The following is a 14,622-nucleotide window of genomic DNA, read 5'->3' as shown; positions in this document are numbered from 1 at the left end:
GACCTCTTTCCGTCCCCACGCTTATTCCTATTTTCCTTCATATCTTAAATGGATCCTCCTCCAAGGATTTGTAACTCTTTATCCAAGTCTGGACCTCTGCCCCTCCTAAGTATCCATAGAGTGTCTTATGCCTACTTCCTTTATTAGCTTCATATGCCTACTTTATCAAAAGTCCTCTTACAGATCTAAATCCTCAAATAGTGTGTACATTCCTTGAAAGAAGGAGCTCGATTTCATTCACTGCTGTATTATTCCAATCACCTAACACAGTGTTTAATACATTAATAAGATCTTTATTAAATGATTTGATTAGTTAACTAATGAGCACAAGAGGCTCTAAGAAGGTGTCCTGTCAGAAGCATCCCACCTTCCCTGAGAGTGGCAGAATGGCAGGAAGTGTTAACTTGGGGAAGGTAGTACGTAAACTGTATTTTGAAGGACAACTTGGAACAACTGCTAGAAGTTGGGAGGACAAAAATTAGGTAAAAAGATAAGGGAAAGCACATCAGTAAGAAAAGTTAGCATGGTATGAACACGGAGGCTCATTCCAGGAATTTTAGGTAGCTCTATAAAGCCTGATTCATAAAGTTTTAGAGTAAAGAGAGTGAAAGATGAAGCTAACTAGGGATAATGAAGGGCCTTGCTAGAAAGTTAAGAGTTTAAACTGAAAATTTGTAAAATGTGCTAAACAAGGAATGATGAGATCATATTGCATTTACAAATGACATTCTGGCTGCTGTGTGGTGGATGAATTAAAGATGAGCAAGGTTGGGTGCAGGAAAACAATTGAGACAAGAAACAATTAGTGTGGAACCTGAACAAGGTGAAGAGATATACAGAAATAGAATTGACAGAACTTGGTGATTGACAAGGTAAAGGGAAAAATAAAGGGTCAATCTGGTATCACCCGTTCAATTTCACCATGTTGGATTTGAGATGCCTTTTGCTCACCAAGGGAGAAATGTCCATTTAGATTAGATAGGTCTGAACTCAGAAATGGTCTATACTGGATTTATGGGATAGGAGTGCCTATTGGAACGAGAAGGTCTAGTGAGAAAGGGATGGGTATATGGATGTTCACTGAACAATTTTTCCAACTTTTCTCTCACTCATAATTTTGCATAATAAAGTGTTAAGAAAAATGAGAAGATGAAGAAAATAATGAAAATGAATAGAACGGAATAAAAATAATAAAATAAAGAAGATGCAACTCAAGAAGAAGATGGAAAAGTAGCAAAAGGTAGTATTCTAGAAATCAAAAGAAGTGTTTCAAGAGGGAGGAAGCAATTAAGTCTGCAGATCAATAAAGTGAGATAAAAACCCTAGTCACTTATTGAACTAAGCAATTTAAAACCTAGGTAAAGGCAGTTTCCTGGACTGATGAGAACAGAAGGCACTGAGAATAGGCAGTGAGCAGGAAGTAAAAAGTAGAGACAATGAGTGATGACTAATCTTTTCAGAAAATATGGGTGTGAAGGGAAAGCAATATCAGGTGACAGCTAGAGGGGCTATTGAAAGAATCTCTTTTCAAATTGGGAGGCACCTGAGCCTATTTGTACTCAGCGGAAAAGGGGAGATGGCAGGTGTGAGAGGAGATAAATGGTGTTTCCAGATCCCTGAAGAAAGGGCAGGTGATGAAGAGAAGAGATTAGCTGCTGGCAGCTGGAGAGAGATCTCTTCCTAGAGACAAAGGGGTAGAGATAGAATAGATGCAGGTAAATTTGTTACGGAGATGTGAGAAGTAGAGTGAATTTTTGCCCATCTACCTCTAGTGTCTCTGTGAAATGTTGTCAAGGACAGTTGCTGGTAGGGATGGGGAGGAACCAGCCAAACAGCAAGGTGATAGAATAGAGCTATCTGCTTGATAGAGTTTCCATGCATACTGCACATGTTTACTAATTTTTGTGGAATTAGAGAACTGTAGGATAAAATGCAATCAATACTATATTCGATTATTCATATGTAACTTAATCTTTCTTTAAAGATATTCCCAGACAAGAGAAATCTAAATGAGTTCATCATCACCAAACCATTATTACATGAAATTTTAAAGTGACTTATTTAAGAAAAAGAAGATCCAAACTATGAACAGTAAAATGGCAATAAACAATTGAATCTAAAAAACTAGCTAAGCAAATAAGAACAGAGACAGAATCATGGATACGAGGAATGTTTTGATGGTTGTCAGGTGGGAGGGGGGTGGGGGGATTAAGAAGTACAAATATGTAGTTACAGAATAGCCATGGGGATGTAAAGTACAGTATAGGAAATGGAGTAGCCGAAGAATTTATATGTCTGCCCATGGACAGGAACAATGGTGTGGGGACTGCCTGAGGGAGTTGGGGAGAGCTCGATGAAGGAGGGTAAAGGAGGAAATATTGGGACAACTGTAATAGTATAATCAATAAAATATAATTTAAGAAAAACTTTTTATTGCTTAAAAATTGTCATTACTTTTACAAATAACAATCATAATTACGGTGCAATCTGCTTAAAGAAGTGCTGTTTCATGGAAATAACATTTTTATGCCTCACAATGCTTGTCTGTAAATCAAAGTGCTATATCAAGTGGGCTTCAACTCTTATGATTAATACATGCAATGGGTCTTCAGGCACCTATGCAATGTGCTGGATCCTTTGGTCTCGGGGCAGTGTTTTTGAAGATGTTTTCTTAAGAACTATTCAAAGAATTTCTTAACACAGCTTCCACAGCATAAAATTGTTTTGGGCTAAGAATTCACTTCAGTGAAAGTTATCTCAGAAATCTCCCTTCCCTCCTAAACAACACAGAATATAACTAAAGTCAGACTGGGTTTAGGTCAGTCTTTCTGTAAATACATTATTTATTATGGGTAATTATGAGGTAAAAAATTGAAAAGTTCATGTCTTAAGACTACTGTAAGCCTAGGGGGAATCTCATTTTTTTTTAATCCTCACCCAAAGATATGTTTATTGATTTGGGGTGGGGAGAGAGAGAGAGAGAGAGAAACATCAATGTAAGAGAGATACATCAATCAGTTGCCTCTCGCATGTGCCCCAACCAGGAATTGAACCCACAGCTGTTTAGAGTATGGGAGGATGCTCCAACCAGCTGAGCCACCTGGCCAGGAAGGATCTCATTTTTTTATGTGACTTAAACAAGGAGCACTTTTTTCTCAGTTATCAGTAACCAAAGCCATTGTTTTAAAAACAACATTCATGAAATAAGTAGATGGAAGAAGAAATCCTTTCTCCCCTTTACCTCCACCACCTCACTGTTTTTACCTCTAAAAATCTATTTAGTGATAAACACTTACAGCGATGCCTCATAAAAACATTTCTTTCAACAACAGACAGCATATATGACAATAATGGTGGTCCCATAAGATTATAATGGAGCTGAAAAATTTCTACTACCTAGTGACATTGTAGCTGTCGTAAAGTCATAGCTGGCATAATGTTATAGCCATCAAAACATCACAGCCGTCGCAATGTATTACTCACAGCTAGGATATAAAAAAGAAATATTTTTGTATAGCTGCACAATGTGCTTGTGCTTTAAGCTATGTGTTATTATAAAAAAGTGAAAAGGTTTTTAAAAGTTAAGTTTATGAAGTAAAAATGTTTTAGTAAGCTAAGGTTAATTTATTATTGAAGGAAAAAAAATTCTTATAATTTAGTGAAGCCTGAGTGTACAATGCTTATAGAGTCTATAATAGTGTTCAGTAACATCCTAGGCCTTCACGTTCATTCACCACTCACTCACTCATGCACCTAGAGCAACTTCCAGTCTTGCAAGCTTCATTCATGGTTAACACCCTATATGCACAAATGTACCATTTTTTAAATCTTTTTTTTAGATTTTATTTATTTATTTTTAGACAGAGGGGAAGGGAAGGAGAAAGAGAGGGAGAGAAACATCAATGTGTACTTGCCTCTTGTGTGCCCCCCACTGGGGAAATGGCCCACAACCCAAGCATGTGCCCTGACTGGGAATCAAACCAGTGACCCTTTGGTTCTCAGGCCGGTGCTCAATCCACTGAGCTACACCAGACAGGGCCCATTTTTTAAATCTTTAGTGTTATATTTTTATTGTACCTTTTCTACATTTAGATATATTTAGACACACAAATACCACAAATACTGTACAGTATTCACTACCATAATATGCCACACAGATTTGTAGACTAAGAGCAATAGGCTATACCATCTAGGTTTGTGTAAGTGCGCTCTGTGTTGTTTGCACAATGGTAAAATTGCACAACGATGCATTTGCACAATGATGACATTGCACAACAATGCATTTCTCAGAATATGCCTCCATAGTTAAATGATACATGACTGTATACTTTTCCACAAAGTTCTGCTACTATCCTACAGATATTTGTTGGGCTACATTTAAACTACATAAAAATTTTCTTAAAATATGAATGAACCAATAAACATTTATTTTATCTGAAGTCAACAATACTGTCTTTTTAAAAAGTATATTTTATTGATTATGCTATTATAGTTGTCCTAATAGTCTCCCTTTTGTCCCCCTCCACCCAGGAGCCCCAATTTCTCATGCAATCCCCACACCATTGTTCATGTCTGTGGGTCATTGATACGGATTCTTTAGCTACTCCATTTCCTATACTGTAGAGCCCCATGGCTATTCTGTAATAATAATACTGTTTTAAGAAAAGTTTGCTTAAGGAGATAACACCTACAAAGAAGAGAGGGGTTATCTCCTTAAGCAAATAGAATTGGGTAGAGGTAGAAACCAGGCCACAGTGTGTTGTAACTGAGACTTCAACTAATCCAACAGAACTCCAAAGCTGAGATGGCCTTCCAGAGCTGACTTGAACTGAGGCAATGGTTGCGCCTTTGTACCCCCACATCAGCCAGGCATTGGCAACAGGCCACTCCACAGGGGAGTGTACACATGTGGTGAGGCCTTTCTCTGAGTGTAGCTGAAGGCAGTGGCTGTGAGAGACACAGCTGCAAGCTGTTAGTTGATATTCCCAGCAGTTGAGATTGAATGAGCCAGCCCTGAAGAGGGGATCTGAGTGGAGCACTATGGAATCCACTAAAGCCCACCATCAAACAGCATAGTCCACTTATTTTTTACACATTTGCTCCATCTGGGAGTAGTTTCTCCAGGAGTTCGGTTGGGAAACCTTATGTTTTCTGGGTGACTTAGAAAGGTTAGTGGAATAAAGTACAGCTGCTGCTGCTCCAATTAATCTTAGAACCATAACTGATTCTCATTATTTCTTCCACCATCCACCCTCATTAAGCATCTCTATTGATCTAAGCAAGCTGCCTAGTAGGGTAAGCCAGACCCTTTGGGGAAACTGAGTCTCCAGTGACCATTGCACTCCACAGGTGGTGGCTATAGATGGTGTCCATTTACTCTCAAAAAGAAGGCATGAGAAAACCAAGAGTGGCTGCAGTGGGTCACTTCAGTGTCAAACATATTCTTCCCTGCCCCTAGTATGGAGAAGTAGCCCTACTTCCTCCTGATGATTAAGGGAAATCACATTTGCCAGGACAGTGATTCCTGTTCTTGCCTGGTGGTTTCTTGGCACATGAGGTCCAAAGAGGCAAGGTGAAAGCTGAAGCTTGAAGTGCAATGAGATTCGCTCATTATGTCCTCTGATAACAGGACTGCCAGACCTACAGTGCCTAAAGCAGGGAAAAGAAGTACAGACTTTTCAAATGAGTCACTGCTAGTGATGACTTAGAGAGACAGTCCCATTCCACCCCTTGGCCTCCAAACTCCGGTGTTTTACCTAGTAGGGATACAGAAGTACCACACAGTGTTTGTTCTTTAGGGTGTACATAGCATCCTAAGAGATGGTGTCAACCTTACAGCGTATCATCTCCAAAATGGAGCCTCCGATGCATTTTTAAGAAGCTATTTTACCACTCTATCAGGATGATGGCTTCTGAGAGGTACAGCATGAGATAGGACCAATGGACCCCATGGCCTTGTGTCACTGTTCCATGCATTTTCTGTAAGGTGGGTTTGTAGGTGGGTCTGCATGAATCCAGCTCGTGATGGGCAGCACTAATCAAATGGCTATTTGATATCATGTGGTCACATGCTCTGTCTCTACCATGGCCCAATAGCCCACTGAGTGGTTTTTGAATGGCTTGCAGTTCTTTGCAGCAGAAGGCATGGCCCTGTGCCAGAGGGCTACATTATAATTTTTCTTTTAAAACTTGCCATGAACTGCAAATGATGACATTTCCCATTATAAATACCTCAAGCACACGTATTTTGAATGAGGGCGAAATTGCACATAAGAGGGCAAAAATTGATTACTGGGTGGAAAAAAACTCTTAGATATTACAATGGTTTGTGGGTCTCCAAAGCTCCTAACACCCCTACCTAACAAAATCGTATTTCTTAATATTTTATTTTTCTCATTGGATTTTTGAGCATGAGCAGCACAGACATTAATTTCATGGCAAATATGCAAAAGGCATGTTGGAAGAGTGCTATAAGACTATGGTGAACAATGGCTGTGTCATCTCTCGATGGATTTCTCTATTCTAGTCATATGGTGAGAGTAGGCTGCCTGTATCTATTGGCTGCCATTGACTACCTTGTGGATGTTGTCTGTTTAAGCCTCAGTGCTTATGCATGTGACTTGGACTTTGAGAATTAAGTAAAAATATCTGATATTTTGTTATTTCATTTTACAAAATTCCTACAAAAGTCCTTCAACTCATCATTAATTATATCAAGTGCTAAAAAATAAAAGATGTCAACAATATTTTACTGAATATATCAGCCCATGGTTTTATTAAAAGCCAGTCAACTCAAGACAGTCCATTTGTCATATATTGTGATAGCTTTTTTTCTAACTATAAAGCTGTTCCAAATATGACACCATTAAGACTTTTGGATCACTTGAAAAGAAAACATCCTAATTAAGCAGGTAAGTGTACAGAATATTTCAAAACTTTAAACAGAATTTTGAGCTATGTAATATTGCTACTCCCTTAGTTAAGAAGAACACAGATGAAACGACAATGGATTGACTGGATCTTATAAAATTGCAGAAATCATTTCAAAATCAGGTAGTACTCAGAGTTAGTTGTTGAGACTGTTGTATGAATATAGAGAATGCAATTTCAACAGTGATGCAGCAAGATCCAGTAAAAGAACTGCCATTGGGCAATAATTCAATTCAAAGATGTGTCAATGAGTTGTCAGTTTACATTGAAAAGCAGTTAATTGGTATATTGAAACAGAGAAAACTTTCTATTCAGACTGATGATACTGAGCTACTAACAGTAAGGCCCTTCTAATGACAACTATTTGTTATCTTTATGATTATTATAATTATAAGAAGGGATGTTTGTAAATTCTTTGAGAAATAACTATACTAGGGTGTCTATTTTTGCTCCTGTAAAACTTTGGTTTCATGAAACACAAGTAACAGTGGAGAATTAGGTGCCCTGTTCTTCTGACAGAGGAAAATGTAGTTAGAAGACATGAAGATGTATAGACCCACCCAAAGGCAGTACATCCTGAAGTTCTTGCGATAAACTGCATTGTACATCAACATCAACTGGTTGCAAAAAAAAGAAAAGAAAGTGAATTCAGTTCTTGATCTCACTGTTATAATTAGAACTATGAATAAAGCAGTCACACATAGTAAATATGACTTCCTTTTCAGAAAGTTTGACATTGACAAGAAACAATATGTAAGACTTCTACAAACAGAAGTTAGAAGGCTCTCTGAAGGAAACTGTATAACAAAATTTGAAAACCTTTTTGATATGATAATTTCTCAGAAAGCAAAGGAGACAGATTTAGCAAATGAGATCAGCGCGCGCACGAGCACACACACAGACACACAAAATAGCTTACATAAAATGAGTCAAATTTTTCAGATTTAATGAAGAGTAATTTGAACTTCAAGTACAATTATAATAAATTTTCAAATTTAGCAACGTTCACTGAAGAATTGAAGAAATTTTAAATCAATTTAATGAGAAAATGTTTTCATGGTATGCAGGAGTTAACAGAAATTAATGGATTATTCACTGAGAATAGGCTTAACAATTTTTCAGATAGTTTAAGAAGTCAAACTTCTAGCCAGAAAGCAAACTAGAGCAGCATGGTTTAAGGGCCAAAATCCAGGGGCAAAAAATTCATTGTCTTGTAATCCTGCATGACATTTTTCTTAGTAGTAGTTCTCACCTGTTTAGGTAGGAATTCTAATTCCCCAAAGTATTTCTGAGAATTGCAGAGGAGTATCTCATATGCATTAACTAATTAATTCAGGTCATTCATGGCCTCAGCCATGCTGGGGCTCTGCTGTGATTAAATGCCAGTTGGAGATCTGCTTAAATGCTGTGGCTTGCTTCCGCATGTTGATGTTCTTTACACAAGGTTAGATCCTTGCCGAACACTCCAGCTACTGCCGCTCTCAACCATTGCTGAGTGTGGTAGTACAGCAGCAGTGAGCTGCAACATGAGAACAGAAACAGTTTTCTCCCCGCTGTATTGTACTGTGAGAGGGTTTCACAGCAACATTCTTAAATGTTAATGTGTCTTTTAAAAAAAATCCAGCACTGCTATCTCTTCAACCCCCTTGTTTATGTTGGTAAACCCAATCCACACCAGAGTTTCTCCCTATAAAATAGGTTGTCTGAGTTTCAGTTGTCCTTTTATTGTAGTTTGCTCCCACTGGGTTCTTTATAATCTATAGGAGCTTATATATACTTGAAATCCAGTAACTGACACTATCACAATTATTTATTTCCCAAAAAGCCTTTATCAGCATCTGTAGAAATCAGATCAAATAGAGTAGGTGTGGGTAGAAAGGAAGTGTCCTGTCTCCGCCCATGGCTGTACCAGAATCTTAGTTTTGGCCAACCTAGAATGTCCATTACATTCTTTTTTTTTTTTTAAGTAAGATTTTGCTAGGCAACTTAAAAATATATATATATTAAAACTACTAAAATGAGAATTCTGAAAATTTGGATTCTAGTCTTACGTCTGTTACTAGTTTTCTCTTTGAACTCATGCCATGAACCTATTTCTTAGTGCACTATATGAAATGTTTCACAAGGTGGTTTTGAATATCAAATGGGGTGGTAGATGTCAATGTGCTTTGAAAATATTAAATGTTCTATTCAAATGTGAAAGTTTCTTATTTTTACAATGTTTAATTAAAATTTTGGCCTTTGGCTTGCATTGTTCACCTACTAAGCAATGGCATTTATTTTGTTTTTTAGTCTTATTTCTTTAAACACTATGTGAGATAAATTATTTTAGAGATTGCTATAAAATTTTAGAGCTGGAAGGGACTTTGGAGATTATATAGCTCAAGTCTCTCATTTTTCAGATGAGGAAATGGAGTCCCAAAAAGAGTAGGTTATCGAGATTGTGGATGGTGTAAAATGTCAGGAACCCAAGATCCTTATCCACATGTAGTACTCATTTCACTGCATCATGGAAGAGTGATCTCAAGGATGTTCTGTCCTCTTTTTTATAGAGTATTCAATGTGAACAGTTGTCCACCATGCTATTCACTGGGCCCCCAATAAGTAAGCTATGTGATATTTATTCATACCATTTCTTATTTCCAGAACTTTTACACACTAGAGTTCATAAGGTCCAGTTTTTAGGACATCAACAAAATTGAATTCATTGAGTTGCTTTTCTGTGCTAGGCACTATTCAAAGCACTGAAGATATAACATTTAATAAGACAGACACATCACTTCCACAGTAAAGCTTATATTCTACTCACATATTAGGCATAAAAGCAATATATGTGTTAAGAAGAAAATAAAGTGTTTTCTCAGACTTATAGGACATACAGCTAATACTCTCCTTTGCAGTGTACTTCTTTAGTTGGAAGTGTCTATTGAAACATTCCTTCTCCATATTGGACCAACATTTAAGTTTCAGTCTTCTTTGAGGTAGTTTCCAAGTTCTTACTTAGGCCATTTAAGAATATATCTATGCAAGTCCACATGCAATATGAGAACCACTTTATGTCTCATATTATCTGTCTTGTTCTCAATGGCACAAGTATTTTGCTAATACCCTGGGTTTCTTTCATTCCCTGAACATGGAGCAGTTCTTGGTTGAGCAAGAAGGAGTGAAGAACTGGCTTTTAACATCTGTGTCTAGCCATTTCAACCTCCCTCCACATTTTGGACCAGAGGGAATTCATTCAGCTATTCTGTCCTCCTGAATTCTTCTCCTTTATGCCAGCTGACAATTAGCTGCTGCACATATTCTAGTTGAGGTAGTGAGAATGGGGTGTATAAGGCTCTGAGAAATGAAACTGGGATCCAGCAGCCAAGGGGCCATAGACAGAGCCAAGATGAACAACCAAAGGCTAGGCTCTCAACAGCATAGATACTTGAAATGCAGCCTGGTGGGAAATGCAGCCTGGTGCGGACGATACTAAGGAAAAGGTCAGAAATTAGAAGGTGGTCAGCCTTTTTATGATAGTGTCATTTCTAATCAACTTTACTGAGCTATAATTTACATACGATAAAATAAACCCATTTTATGTGAGTTCGATATGTTTTGAAATATGTATATACTTGCATATCTACCACCACACCAACATCATAGTACTTTGGATTGAACTCCTGTTTTCCTGCCACATAATCTTCTCAGCTATTTCCCTGTGCAGGTCCTAGGTGATCCAAGCTCTAGGATTTGTCTTTGCTCCAATGGAAATTTTCAGTGACGTACCAGTAGCAACAAGACCTTGAGATAAACTCCTTCCTGAATCTAATTGCTACAGATCTTGCTAATGGGATTTGCAAAGGGCTTTGAGAACATCCATGCAGCAAGGATCACGGATGTTTTGCAGCCTGGTCACATGGGGAGTGTAGAGGGAGCAGTCAGCTCATAGATCCAGACACTTACCTGTCCACATACAAAACCTTTTAACAACTCACTGAATTGTCTTTCTTTTATCCCTCACAATCCTAGAATAGGGGACAGAAAGTGGGGAGTAGGGGTGAGGGTCAAGACTAGGTGTTTGTTGAAGTAATGTAGACAAAGTTTGGGATTCCCAAGATTCACCCCAACCCTTGGCACATAGTGCATGTTTAATATCATGAGCCCTGATAATAAGATAATGCTGTGAAGCTTTGGCTTGCTTAGTATTGCCATGTAATTTATACTCGCACAGGAGAGTAGCTAACCTGTCTTTGCAAGTCCAGGTCTAAAATTAATCAACTTCTGTGATTGCGTCTGGTTCTTCATAGACAAGTTCTGACACACTTAACCAAAGGAGCCTTTATACATTTTCCAATATAAGAGCCAAACAGCTAATGTTTCTGCATTACCCACCAAAAAAATCAAAGGGAAAACATTACCCACCCAAAATTTGGAAAATATGAGTTGCCAGTGGTTTAGTGCACATGGAAAGAAAACCAGGCTAGGATTAATATTAAGCAGTGTCAGGAGCTTCTTTCTGTTTTAATTTTTCTATCACAGTTTTTCATTTAAAGATGGTTATTTTAAAGTCGCTGAATAAGAAAGACATGACTTGTAGTGAAAATTAACATCTAGTGGAAAATACCTTTTAAATGCCAGGTTCACTGGAATTTTTAACGTTCTGGTGTGTATGTGTATGTTTTATTTTACTGATAGAAACCACAGTTGTTTTGGAGAGAATGACTGTATCACACAGTTTATAAAAGTAAGCACTTGACTTCTAAGATTTATTTTGAGATTCTCTCACCTACCCTCCATCATCTGACTGCCTGTACTGTAATATGAAAAAAAATATTTTCCTTGTAGCATTGAAACAGAGTTGGAAGGAGATGCATAGAAATTCTGGAAGCACAAGAGCTTATCTTTCAGCAGGGTTTTGGCAGAACTTCAGCAGACTGTATATCGAACTTGAAGATGTTTCCCCTCTACAGATATATGAACAAATCTGAATTTTGGCCTTAAATAAAGAATAATTATATAATATTAATTCATATCACAACCATAAGTGCTCAAAATCTAGCAAAAGAAGTCTTAAAACTCCTGTTATACAATTCCTAGATTCATAGTGTACTTTTCACTCTTCACTTTCATAAAAATCAGATGAAGGTAAGTTGGTTTGAACCGCATTTTGAAATTGTTAGTTATTTACAATAAAGAGGTTTCATGTCCTTGTAGCTGAAAAAATGGTGCACATTATGCAAAATGAGAAAAGTTATTTTAAAGAGAGTAAGGACAAAGGAAAAACAAAATCATTTTTTAACTGGTTAGTATAGTGAATATAGGTAGAAAGCAATATTGTCTATTTGTAATGCATTTAATGTTGGTAGCTTTTGCGAACAGGTAAGAAAATTGACATGGTGGGGTTTTCCCAAAGCAAACTGTTATATACTATAAAAGTTTGTCTTTCTAGCTGTTAAATGTCTCTCTGATAACTTACTTACAGAAACACAATTTTATGTAATCAAATTGAAAAGATCTTTGTACATAGTTATTAACATCACATTAATTTTATTTTAAAAATTTTATGATTGTGCATTCTACTTCATTGTACATCTGTTTATTATAAATATTGAAAATATTAGAAATATATGAACTTATAAAGAGATAATCTGCAAACAACATTGTTATATGAAATAAATTCAACAGATAAACAAAGTGTATAATAGTGTATCATTTGTATAAAACAAAAGAACACGAAACAGATCTTTTGATTTTCTAACTGAATGCCTCTGGGCAGACATCGGAATAATTGGTAGTAGTGGTTCCCCGCACAGAGAAGGAAGAGGCAAAGGAGCTCAACAGAGCTTTTTCATATTTGCTCATTTGCTGTATTGGAATTTTTTCCAGTGAAAGGCATAACATATCCATCAACACACACATAGTTACATATTACTCAATTTATCCTCATTCTAGAATTGACACTTTAGGGAAGACGAACTATGTTTTTTGTCCTCCCCACATCCACCTTTTTTAGCTTTGAGCATTTCCTGACACACAGATACCGCAGTCTGAGTCAGATAAAGGAGTGACGTGGTTTATAATGCTGCTTCCACTGAGTCCTAGTTTTATGACTTTTTACTTTTACCTCTTTGACCATTAATTTACTAATCTCTAATATGATCACAACAACTCCTACCTCACAGGGTTGTCCTAGTGCTTAAACGGAAGAGCCCATCTAAAAATGTTTAGCATAGCGCTTAGGGTTTGTTGTTCCTTGTGTGCTCGGCACCATCCTAGATTCTGAGGCTGCTGAGATAAAAGTGTTTTGGCCCATAAGGAGCTCACACTCTACAATGGTATACAAACCTACAGCTTAAACAAATTACATGTATCTGGTCCATGAGAGAATGGGCACAATGTATGTTGAATTAATGAATAATACAATGATATATTCTAAGCATGCCAGCATACTAGTGTGGCCTGGGATGGAGGATAGAAAGTGGGCAAGGTAGATTCTTCATAAACATCTTGCTTTGGTTTGTCGATGTACCAACTTACATGTAGGTGGAAAAGAGATGTTGAAATCCTGTACGTGAAACAGGAGGTGTAGTATTACCATGAATTTTCAAAGATAAGGCTGTTCTTTTTTCTCTGATATCTTTCCTTTCTAGAAATGGAAAATCCTTTGGATCTATGGCTTTTCAGAATCTGCCAACTGACTTTGATATTGGAAAAATATCCAAATATCACTTTCTTTTCTAGCCAAAGGGATGTTTCATCAAGGTTCATTCCTACAAATTTAATTTGGGAAGGTATTCCTTTTATCTTTTATAATGAATAGACTTTATTTCTTGGAGTAGTTTTAGGCTTACAGAAAAATTAAACAGAAAGTACAGAGAGTTCCCATATTCTCCCACTTCCCCCACAGTTTCCCCTATTACTGACATCTTGTATTGGTCTGGTACATTTGTTACAACTGATGAGCCAATATTGATACATTATTATTTTTAAAAGTCCGCAGTTTACATTAGGGTTCACACTTTTTGTTTTAACCTCCTATGAGTTTCCACCATTAGTGTATCAGACAGAATAGTTTCATTACCTTGAAAATCCTCTGTGTGTCACCTATGCTTCTCTCTCTCCCTCCCCCTAATCCCTGGCAACACTGATCTTTTTACTGTCCCCATAGTTTTGCTTTTCCTGGAATGTCGTATAATTAGAATCATACACTATGAAGTCTTTTAAAATTGTTTGTCTGTTGTTTTTTTTTTACTTAGCAACATGCATTTGAAGTCTTCCTTAAATATGTATTTAATGTCTTTCAGTGGCTTTATAGCACTGAATAATATTTCATTGTCTGGATGTACCACAGTTTATCAAATTACTTTTTGGTGTGTCACACTTGCTTTCAAGTCTTGGCAATTTTGAATAAAGTTGCTATAAACATTCATGTGCAGGTTTTAGTGTGAACATAAGTTTTCAACTCATTTGAGTAAATACCTAGAAATATGATCGCTGGATTGTATGGTAAGACCATGTTTAGCTTTGTAAATCAACTGACAAACTGTTTTCCAAAGAAGCTGTACTGACCATTTTGCATTCCTACCAGCAATAAATTTCCTATTGCTCCACATCTTTGTCAGAATTTGGTATTATCAGTGTTTTGGATTTTAACCATTTTAAATGTGTAGTGGTATCCCATTATTTAAACTTGCAATTTCCAGCTAA

The sequence above is a fragment of the Pteronotus mesoamericanus genome, unplaced genomic scaffold, assembly GCF_021234165.1.
Source record: "Pteronotus mesoamericanus isolate MK-2021 breed Mesoamerican mustached bat unplaced genomic scaffold, CSHL_Meso_final contig_182, whole genome shotgun sequence".
Lineage (NCBI taxonomy): Eukaryota > Metazoa > Chordata > Mammalia > Chiroptera > Mormoopidae > Pteronotus > Pteronotus mesoamericanus.
The sequence above is the reverse complement of the archived record's forward strand: the minus strand, read 5'-3'. Positions refer to the sequence as shown.